Below are 11,355 nucleotides of genomic sequence, written 5' to 3'. Positions count from 1 at the left end.
AAATCGGCTAAGTCCCAAAATTGGGATGTCTGAACTACACTAAAAAGTTACCACATCAAGCAAGGCAAAGTACCTAGGTGAACCCTAGCAAGAAACACGGACCAAGTCAGATGGCCTAAGTCAAGAGAACAAGTGACCTAGGCAAAGTTGTATGACGGTGAGGACCCTGAAAAATCTGGTTAGTGTAGTTTAGACAGGGGAGGTTTTTGGGTCGGCTGAACCTCCTTATTTTGGGTTTTGACCTCCTCAAGAAGCTACACCTAGGCAAACTGCCTAGGGTGAAAGTGCGAAGACCAATCGAATAGTAAGACAAGTTTTGACCGATCGCCCTAGGCAAGCTTGTATGAAGAAAGGGACCCTATGGGTCATATGGAAATACATGAAAAATCGGCTAAGTCCCAAAATTGGGATGTCTGAACTACACTAAAAAGTTACCACATCAAGCAAGGCAAAGTACCTAGGTGAACCCTAGGAAGAAACACGGACCAAGTCAGATGGCCTAAGTCAAGAGTACAAGTGACCTAGGCAAAGTTGTATGGCGCTGAGGACCCTGAAAAATCGGGTTAGTGTAGTTCAGACAGGGGAGGTTTCAGGGTCGGCTGAACCTCCTTATTTCGGGTTTTGGCCTCCTCAAGAAGACAGACCTAGGCAAACTGCCTAGGGTGAAAGTGCGAAGACCAATCGAATAGTAAGACAAGTTTTGACCGATCGCCCTAGGCAAGCTTGTATGAAGAAAGGGACCCTATGGGTCATATGGAAATACATGAAAAATCGGCTAAGTCCCAAAATTGGGATGTCTGAACTACACTAAAAAGTTACCACATCAAGCAAGGCAAAGTACCTAGGTGAACCCTAGGAAGAAACACGGACCAAGTCAGATGGCCTAAGTCAAGAGTACAAGTGACCTAGGCAAAGTTGTATGGCGCTGAGGACCCTGAAAAATCGGGTTAGTGTAGTTCAGACAGGGGAGGTTTCTGGGTCGGCTGAACCTCCTTATTTCGGGTTTTGGCCTCCTCAAGAAGACAGACCTAGGCAAACTGCCTAGGGTGAAAGTGCGAAGACCAATCGAATAGTAAGACAAGTTTTGACCGATCGCCCTAGGCAAGCTTGTATGAAGAAAGGGACCCTATGGGTCATATGGAAATACATGAAAAATCGGCTAAGTCCCAAAATTGGGATGTCTGAACTACACTAAAAAGTTACCACATCAAGCAAGGCAAAGTACCTAGGTGAACCCTAGGAAGAAACACGGACCAAGTCAGATGGCCTAAGTCAAGAGTACAAGTGACCTAGGCAAAGTTGTATGGCGCTGAGGACCCTGAAAAATCGGGTTAGTGTAGTTCAGACAGGGGAGGTTTCTGGGTCGGCTGAACCTCCTTATTTCGGGTTTTGGCCTCCTCAAGAAGACAGACCTAGGCAAAGTGCCTAGGGTGAAAGTGCGAAGACCAATCGAATAGTAAGACAAGTTTTGACCGATCGCCCTAGGCAAGCTTGTATGAAGAAAGGGACCCTATGGGTCATATGGAAATATACGAAAAATCGGCTAAGTCCCGAAATTGGGATGTCTGAACTACACTAAAAAGTTACCACATCAAGCAAGGCAAAGTACCTAGGTGAACCCTAGGAAGAAACACGGACCAAGTCAGATGGCCTAAGTCAAGAGTACAAGTGACCTAGGCAAAGTTGTATGGCGCTAAGGACCATGAAAAATCGGGTTAGTGTAGTTAAGACAGGGGAGGTTTCAGGGTCGGCTGGACCTCCTTATTTCGGGTTTTGGCCTCCTCAAGAAGACAGACCTAGGCGAACTGCCTAGGGTGAAAGTGCGAAGACCAATCGAATAGTAAGACAAGTTTTGACCGATCGCCCTAGGCAAGCTTGTATGAAGAAAGGGACCCTATGGGTCATATGGAAATACATGAAAAATCGGCTAAGTCCCAAAATTAGGATGTCTGAACTACACTAAAAAGTTACCACATCAAGCAAGGCAAAGTACCTAGGTGAACCCTAGGAAGAAACACGGACCAAGTCGGATGGCCTAAGTCAAGAGTACAAGTGACCTAGGCAAAGTTGTATGGCGCTGAGGACCCTGAAAAATCGGGTTAGTGTAGTTCAGACAGGGGAGGTTTCAGGGTCGGCCGAACCTCCTTATTTCGGGTTTTGGCCTCCTCAAGAAGACAGACCTAGGCGAACTGCCTAGGGTGAAAGTGCGAAGACCAATCGAATAGTAAGACAAGTTTTGACCGATCGCCCTAGGCAAGCTTGTATGAAGAAAGGGACCCTATGGGTCATATGGAAATATACGAAAAATCGGCTAAGTCCCAAAATTGGGATGTCAGAACTACACTATAAAGTTACCACATTAGCAAGGCAGACTTGTATGAAGAACGGGACCCTGGTGAAAGTAGCAAATATCCCAAACCGAACATGAATATTATACACACAAGAGTACGAACATAAAGGAACACGGACCAAGCGTACCGAGAGAATCGGTACTATAGAACCCTCGTGGTTCTACACAAAGACTTTATGTTAGGGGTTCAAGCCCCATAGTACTCAAACGGTGACAGTAGCAAATATCCCAAAACGAACGTGAATCTTATTCACAAGAGTACGAACATAAAGGAACACGGACCAAGCGTACCGAGAGAATCGGTACTATAGAGCCCTCGTGGTTCTACACAAAGACTTTATGTTCGGGGTTCACACCCCAAATCGAACGTGGAATTTACTTTCTGATGGTCATGCGGTCGTCCAAAGGGGTCTAGTATCCTGGGATGACAAGCATCACGGGCACAGCTCGTATCAAAACAGTCGAAGAGGCCCGCGAAAGCTTGCTTTCCATGGCTATGCGATGCACAAATTGAGTTTACTCACCGTAGTATAAAACGAACGAACCGAACCTATCCGAGTAGGGATAATGGGCGCAGTAACATACTTCTGTGACCCAGCGAGAGTTGAACGAGGTGACATGAACTGTCAGTGGCTTATATCAGATGGGATACATACATGAGATTGCTTTCAAATCTACACTCGAAAACCTAACCAAGTAAAAGCGAACGTGGGGAGGATTCGAAACTGGTAACGAAATCTTAAGCTGGAAAGAGTCATCACTATGGATACATATTATGCGAAACCAATCAAGTGCTCAGTACTGATCCAAAACCTAAGAGCACTAGTGAACACCTTATTCTCACCCTAGTTCACATCCAAGTGATCGACCACGTGTGTGAAGCAAAGACCAATCGAATTCCTCAATGAACCGAACACTATGAACAAATGGCCAAAAACGTTATAACTATCCAAACATCCTACTATCTAGCGAAAGTCATCACGATGGAACCATACCATGATCTTTAACCTATAGCGCTCACCATATTCCTACCCAGAGTGCAAGTGAACAGATTGCCCACCCGTACCCAGTTCACAACCACGTGATCGACTAACATACCGAGGTTACCACAAGTCAAAGTTATACGTTTACAAGCGCAAGACCAATCGAAAACCCCGAAAGCAATCTCGACCCAAAATGTATTATCCGTGAGTGTAGTCGAGTCTCGTACTCGTCATCTGTAATCGTCGGATAGAATATCCAGTACACGGTTGTCTTTCCAAATGAAATCTACATACAGAACTCGCTCTTGGCAAATGGGTGGCAATGGCGCAATCAGGAGCGAGTTCCCGTCCGGGTGCCAAGTGATTGGCAAATGTCTGGGGGAAAGCAACCATATATTGATTTGTCTGTTAGTGTACTGGGTGTTTGAGGTATGTAGTATCCACGCTTGGTTGGGTGTGTCAGAGGACCATGGATGCGTTCACAACCCCAATTGGGGTACATCGGGAATGATTTTGTGGAACCGATGTGCCCGGCACACACTAAGTTTTGTTGCAAGTTAATAGTGTGCCATGTCCGGGGGGGTTGTGATTAAACTCTGGTGAATTGCGTACTGTGGTGATTGGGGTATGAAAGCCCCGCAGTTGCAATGATCGGACGCGCCTAGCGTGTCCTTTAGTTGATGGTAGGGAAATGAAGGCCCTTGTCAGCTCACCTAAGTATTCATGGAAGTTTGGCATAAGGTCGCTGTGGTAGGGGTATGAAGGCCCCGTCAGCGCATGCACAATCGGGCGCACGTGCGCTTAGCGGAGTCGAATGCCGCTCAAGTGCCTGTCCGGTGCATCGGGTGTGTGTGATACGAGGGCAATGAGGTTCGCACGGGGGCTCGCCTCCCGTGTGCTACCGGACTTGACAACATATAGAACGTGGTGTTTGCTCCTCCGGGTGCAATGGGACAATGAACATTCGAACGCAAAGTCGGAATTCTGGTTGATCCTACCAGTAATATACGCTCGTCTCAAAGGTTAAGCCATGCATGTCTAAGTACAAACAGATTTAATGTGAAACCGCATAAGGCTCAGTATAACAGCTATAATTTACGAGATCATCAACCTAGTTACTTGGATAACTGTGGAAAATCTAGAGCTAATACATGCAACATGCCAGGACCCTCGCGGGAACTGGTGCACTTATTAGTCAAACCAATCGCGGGTTCTCCGTGTCATTGAGTTGAAGTCTGGATAATGATGCTGATCGTATGGTCTCGCACCGACGACAGATCTCGCAAATATCTGCCCTATCAACTATGGATGGTAGTATAGAGGACTACCATGGTTGCAACGGGTAACGGGGAATCAGGGTTCGATTCCGGAGAGGGAGCCTGAGAAATGGCTACCACATCCAAGGAAGGCAGCAGGCGCGTAAATTACCCAATCCCGGGACGGGGAGGTAGTGACGAGAAATAACAATATGAAACTCTTTAATGATGTTTCATAATTGGAATGAGTAGAGCATAAATCCTTCTACGAGGATCAAGTGGAGGGCAAGTCTGGTGCCAGCAGCCGCGGTAATTCCAGCTCCACTAGCGTATATTAAAATTGTTGCGGTTAAAACGTTCGAAGTTGATACTTGTCCAACACAGTCCGGCTCCGCCGACCCGGTCAACCCGTGGTCGGTGGGCCAAGTCGGAATCTGGTTGCGACTCAATGGTGTGGTAGGGCACCAAGTCTGTGTCATGGTGTGCCCTTCAACGGGTGCAAGTGTAACATAGAGCTCGACCGCTCACGTTTACCTTGAACAAATTAGAGTGCTTAAAGCAGGGTGCCCAAACGCCCTAGAATAATCTTGCATGGAATAATGGAATACGACCTTGGTCTAATCTTTCATTGGTTTGTACTCAGACCGGAGGTAATGATTAACAGAAGTAGTTGGGGACACTAGTATTACGGCGCGAGAGGTGAAATTCGTAGACCGTCGTAAGACTAACTAAAGCGAAGGCATTTGTCAAGGATGCTTTCTTTAATCAAGAACGAAAGTTAGAGGATCGAAGGCGATTAGATACCGCCCTAGTTCTAACCGTAAACGATGCCAACTAGCAATTGGGAGACGCTACAACCAGGTGCTCTCAGTAGCTTCCGGGAAACCAAAGTCAGGTTCCGGGGGAAGTATGGTTGCAAAGTTGAAACTTAAAGGAATTGACGGAAGGGCACCACAATGAAATGGAGCTTGCGGTTCAATTTGACTCAACACGGGAAAACTTACCAGGTCCGAACTTATGGAGGTGAGACAGATTAATAGCTCTTTCTCAAATTTAAGGGTAGTGGTGCATGGCCGTTCTTAGTTCGTGGATTGATTTGTCTGGTTAATTCCGATAACGAACGTGACTCACATATGCTAACTAGAACGCAGTCAGCGTTAATGCGTCGATGCCGATTGGAACGGGTTAGGACCTTTCGGTGGAGTATGACCTGACACCTTCGCTGTTCGTGTGCGCAAGTGCACTTACGGTACGCTGCTTAGCAGGACAATTTGTGTTTAGCAAAATGAGATCGAGCGATAACAGGTCCGTGATGCCCTTAGATGTTCTGGGCTACACGCGTGCTACAATGTGGGTAGCAGCGTGTCTCCTATTCCGAGAGGAACGGGAAATCACTCAAATACTCACTTAGTAGGGATTATGGATTGCAATGGTCCATATGAACTCGGAACTTCTAGTAAGTGCTGGTCATCAGCCAGCGTTGAATACGTCCCTGCCCTTTGTACACACCGCCCGTCGCTACTACCGATGGATTATTTAGTGAGGTCTTTGGAGATGATCGTTCGCTGGATCCTCGTGAACCGCGTCTGCTTTATCGAAGTTGACCGAACTTGATGATTTAGAGGAAGTAAAAGTCGTAACAAGGTTTCCGTAGGTGAACCTGCGGAAGGATCATTAGTGGCCAAGTGATCCTTCCAGAAGTCCGAACCTGCGGGTTGAGACTTCGGCACAAGTTGCCATATGATAATTGACGAAACACTATAGAAGTCCGAACCTGCGGGTTGAGACTTCGGCACAAGTTGCCATATGATAATTGACGAAACACTATAGAAGTCCGAACCTGCGGGTTGAGACTTAGGCACAAGTTGCCTTATACATGACTTTGAACAAATACACAAGTCCGAACCTGCGGGTTGAGACTTAGGCACAAGTTGCCTTATACATGACTTCGAACAAATACACAAGTCCGAACCTGCGGGTTGAGACTTAGGCACAAGTTGCCATATGAAAGTTGACGAAACACTAACAAGTCCGAACCTGCGGGTTGAGACTTAGGCACACGTTGCCTTATACATGACTTCGAACAAATACACAAGTCCGAACCTGCGGGTTGAGACTTAGGCACAAGTTGCCTTATACATACATTGGCCAAATAAACAGAAGTCCGAACCTGCGGGTTGAGACTTAGGCACAAGTTGCCATATTATATTCGATCAAACACTAAGTAGTCCGAACCTGCGGGTTGAGACTCAAGACCGTAACAAGATGTCACTATACAAGTCCGAACCTAAGGGTTGAGACTTAATGCGATCTAGATACCAAGTTGACATCCAATACCTGTTGAGCAAAACCAAAGATTCCCTGTTCTCGAATGATTACACTATATAACAGGGAATCATGAAGAAATCAAGCAAGCGTGAAACAAAGTCATCACTTGGGCATGCTCGATAGCCAACCACATGACCTTAACCTAAGAGAGCATGCAAACCACATGATACCTATAAACGATTAACCCGCCCTAGTTCAATCGTTCACCAAGTGATGACTTCAGTATGGCTAAGAGAAAAACTTTTAAATGGGAAAAACTCTAAGTCCGAACCTCCGGGTTGAGACTTCCGCGTCGGAGGTGGGCGCACCTCCTATCCGAAAGATGGTGAATCAGGGGTGTTCGATCAGCAATGGTCGGATGCCCCGTCGTAGTCCAACTATGACAATCAAAGTCAAGACCTCCGGGTTGAGACTTTCCGCGAGTACAAGCATAAAGGAACACGGACCAAGCCGTACCGAGAGAATCGGTACTAGAGCCCTCGTGGTTCTACATTGAGAGAGCCCTCGTGGTTCTCATTAGGGGCTTTATGCAAGTAGTACTCAATACTGTGGTGTGAAGTATAAAGTATAGTCTTCGCCTGGTCCACGCTGCTTCGGCGGTCCTGGGTAAGATAGTTCATTCTAGCTTGCCCTATAGTGGAATGAGGACACTTAATGCTTCGTCTTTTAGCGGCGGCTAGACTCCTCCTCACGGGGAACGAGTTGACGCACACAGCGGCGGCTTACGCACTATGGCAATCATGGATGCCTGAAGATTCCGTGAAGTTCTCCCCTGGTCCACGCTGCCTCGGCAGTCCTGGGTAAAATGGAATATTTCCAGCTTGCCCTATAGTGGAAGAGGACTATCCAACAATACAAAGTCAAGACCTCCGGGTTGAGACTTTCCGCGTCGGTGGTGTCGCGCACCGCCTATCCGAAAGATGGTGTAACAGGGGTGTTCGATCAGCAATGGTCGGATGCCCCGTCATAGTCCAACTATGACAACCAAAGTCAAGACCTCCGGGTTGAGACTTTCCGCGTCCGGAGGTACGCGTACCGCCTACCCGAAAGATGGTGTGCTTCTGGGGTATTCGATGAGTCGGATACCCCGTCGTAGTCCAACTATGACAATCAAAGTCAAGACCTCCGGGTTGAGACTTCCGCGTCCGGAGGTACGCGTACCGCCTACCCGAAAGATGGTGTGCTTCTGGGGTATTCGATGAGTCGGATACCCCGTCGTAGTCCAACTATGACAATCAAAGTCAAGACCTCCGGGTTGAGACTTCCGCGTCCGGAGGTACGCGTACCGCCTACCCGAAAGATGGTGAATCAGGGGTGTTCGATCAGCAATGGTCGGATGCCCCGTCGTAGTCCAACTATGACAATCAAAGTCAAGACCTCCGGGTTGAGACTTTCCGCGAGTACAAGCATAAAGGAACACGGACCAAGCCGTACCGAGAGAATCGGTACTAGAGCCCTCGTGGTTCTACATTGAGAGAGCCCTCGTGGTTCTCATTAGGGGCTTTATGCAAGAAGTACTCAATACTGTGGTGTGAAGTATAAAGTATAGAGTCCTCCACTGGTCCACGCTGCTCCGGCGGTCCTGGGTAAGATAGTTCATTCTAGCTTGCCCTATGTGGAAGAGGACTCAATACCCTACCTGTTGAGCTTGAAACAAAGTCATCACTTGGGCATGCTCATATTGCCATACACAATTACATTATATTCGAATGAGCATGCAAGCGACCCTATATAGACCGAACCAAAACGATAGATACCGCCGTAGTTCACCCCCACCAAGTGATGACTTCAGTATGGCTAGTGTGTGAAGTATAAAGTATAGTCCTCCCCTGGTCCACACTGCTTCGGCGGTCCTGGGTAAGATAGTTAGTTCTAGCTTGCCCTATGTGGAAGAGGACACAATACTTAATACTTAGAGTACAAGCATAAAGGAACACGGACCAAGCCGTACCGAGAGAATCGGTACTAGAGCCCTCGCGGTTCTACATTGTGAGCCCTCGTGGTTCAAACTAGATACTTTATGCAAGGCGTACTCAAAACTGTGGTGTGAAGTATAAAGTATAGTCCTCATCTGGTCCACGCTGCTTCGGCGGTCCTGGGTAAGATAGTTAATTCTAGCTTGCCCTATGTGGAAGAGGACACAATACTTAATACTGTGGTGTAATGGACAAGGTATAGTCCTCCACTGGTCCACGCTGCTCCGGCGGTCCTGGGTAAGATAGTTCATTCTAGCTTGCCCTATGTGGAAGAGGACTCAATACCCTACCTGTTGAGCTTGAAACAAAGTCATCACTTGGGCATGCTCATATTGCCATACAATATTCCATTATCTACTAATGAGCATGCAGCTATATGATTATAACCTGTAAACGATTACCCCGCCGTAGTTCAGCGCTTCAACCAAGTGATGACTTCAGTATGGCTAGTGTGTGAAGTATAAAGTATAGTCCTCCCCTGGTCCACACTGCTTCGGCGGTCCTGGGTAAGATAGTTAGTTCTAGCTTGCCCTATGGTGGAAGAGGACATCATACTTGATACTGTGGTGTAATGAACAAAGTATAGTCCTCCACTGGTCCACGCTGCTTTGCAGTCCTGGGTAAGATAGTTAATTCTAGCTTGCCCTATGTGGAAGAGGGCACATTACTCAATACTGTGGTGTTATGAACAAAGTATAGTCCTCCACTGGTCCACGCTGCTCCGGCGGTCCTGGGTAAGATAGTTCATTCTAGCTTGCCCTATGTGGAAGAGGGCATACAAGACAAAGTATAGTTCTCCCCTGGTCCACGCTGCTTCGGCGGTCCTGGGTAAGATAGTTAATTCTAGCTTGCCCTATGTGGAAGAGAGCATACATGAACCAAGAACGAAGGTTATGATCGAGGAATGATTCGACAACTAACCGATGGTATGAAATGTGAAGAATTCAAGCAAGCACAAAATCAAGTCATCACTTGGGCATGCTCGATAGCCAACCCTATGACATTAACCTAGTAGAGCATGCAAAAACCAATATATATGTAAACGATGCCCCTCCCTAGTTCAGCGCTTCAACCAAGTGATGACTTCAGAATGGCTAAATCAAATCGGTTCAAAACATACCATCGGTACCCTATTGAAACACACAAGTCGATATCAAACCTCATGATTGTGTAGTCCTCCACTGGTCCACGCCGCTTCGGCGGTCCTGGGTAAGATAGTTAGTTCTAGCTTGCCCTATGGTGGAAGAGGACATCATACTTGATACTGTGGTGTAATGAACAAAGTATAGTCCTCCACTGGTCCACGCTGCTTTGCAGTCCTGGGTAAGATAGTTAATTCTAGCTTGCCCTATGTGGAAGAGGGCATACAAGACAAAGTATAGTTCTCCCCTGGTCCACGCTGCTTCGGCGGTCCTGGGTAAGATAGTTAATTCTAGCTTGCCCTATGTGGAAGAGAGCATACATGAACCAAGAACGAAGGTTATGATCGAGGAATGATTCGACAACTAACCGATGGTATGAAATGTGAAGAATTCAAGCAAGCACACAATCAAGTCATCACTTGGGCATGCTCGATAGCCAACCTCATGACATTAACCTAGTAGAGCATGCGAAAACCAATATATATGTAAACGATGCCCCTCCCTAGTTCAGCGCTTCAACCAAGTGATGACTTCAGAATGGCTAAATCAAATCGGTTCAAAACATACCATCGGTACCCTATTGAAACACACAAGTCGATATCAAACCTCATGATTGTGTAGTCCTCCACTGGTCCACGCCGCTTCGGCGGTCCTGGGTAAGATAGTTCATTCTAGCTTGCCCTATGTGGAAGAGGGCACATTACTCAATACTGTGGTGTTATGAACAAAGTATAGTCCTCCACTGGTCCACGCTGCTCCGGCGGTCCTGGGTAAGATAGTTCATTCTAGCTTGCCCTATGTGGAAGAGGGCATACAAGACAAAGTATAGTTCTCCCCTGGTCCACGCTGCTTCGGCGGTCCTGGGTAAGATAGTTAATTCTAGCTTGCCCTATGTGGAAGAGAGCATACATGAACCAAGAACGAAGGTTATGATCGAGGAATGATTCGACAACTAACCGATGGTATGAAATGTGAAGAATTCAAGCAAGCACAAAATCAAGTCATCACTTGGGCATGCTCGATAGCCAACCCTATGACATTAACCTAGTAGAGCATGCAAAAACCAATATATATGTAAACGATGCCCCTCCCTAGTTCAGCGCTTCAACCAAGTGATGACTTCAGAATGGCTAAATCAAATCGGTTCAAAACATACCATCGGTACCCTATTGAAACACACAAGTCGATATCAAACCTCATGATTGTGTAGTCCTCCACTGGTCCACGCCGCTTCGGCGGTCCTGGGTAAGATAGTTCATTCTAGCTTGCCCTATGTGGAAGAGGGCACATTACTCAATACTGTGGTGTGAAGTATAAAGT

This window comes from Anopheles coustani, assembly GCF_943734705.1.
Source record: "Anopheles coustani chromosome X unlocalized genomic scaffold, idAnoCousDA_361_x.2 X_unloc_17, whole genome shotgun sequence".
In the NCBI taxonomy this organism is placed as follows: domain Eukaryota; kingdom Metazoa; phylum Arthropoda; class Insecta; order Diptera; family Culicidae; genus Anopheles; species Anopheles coustani.
Note: the sequence above shows the minus strand (reverse complement) of the source record.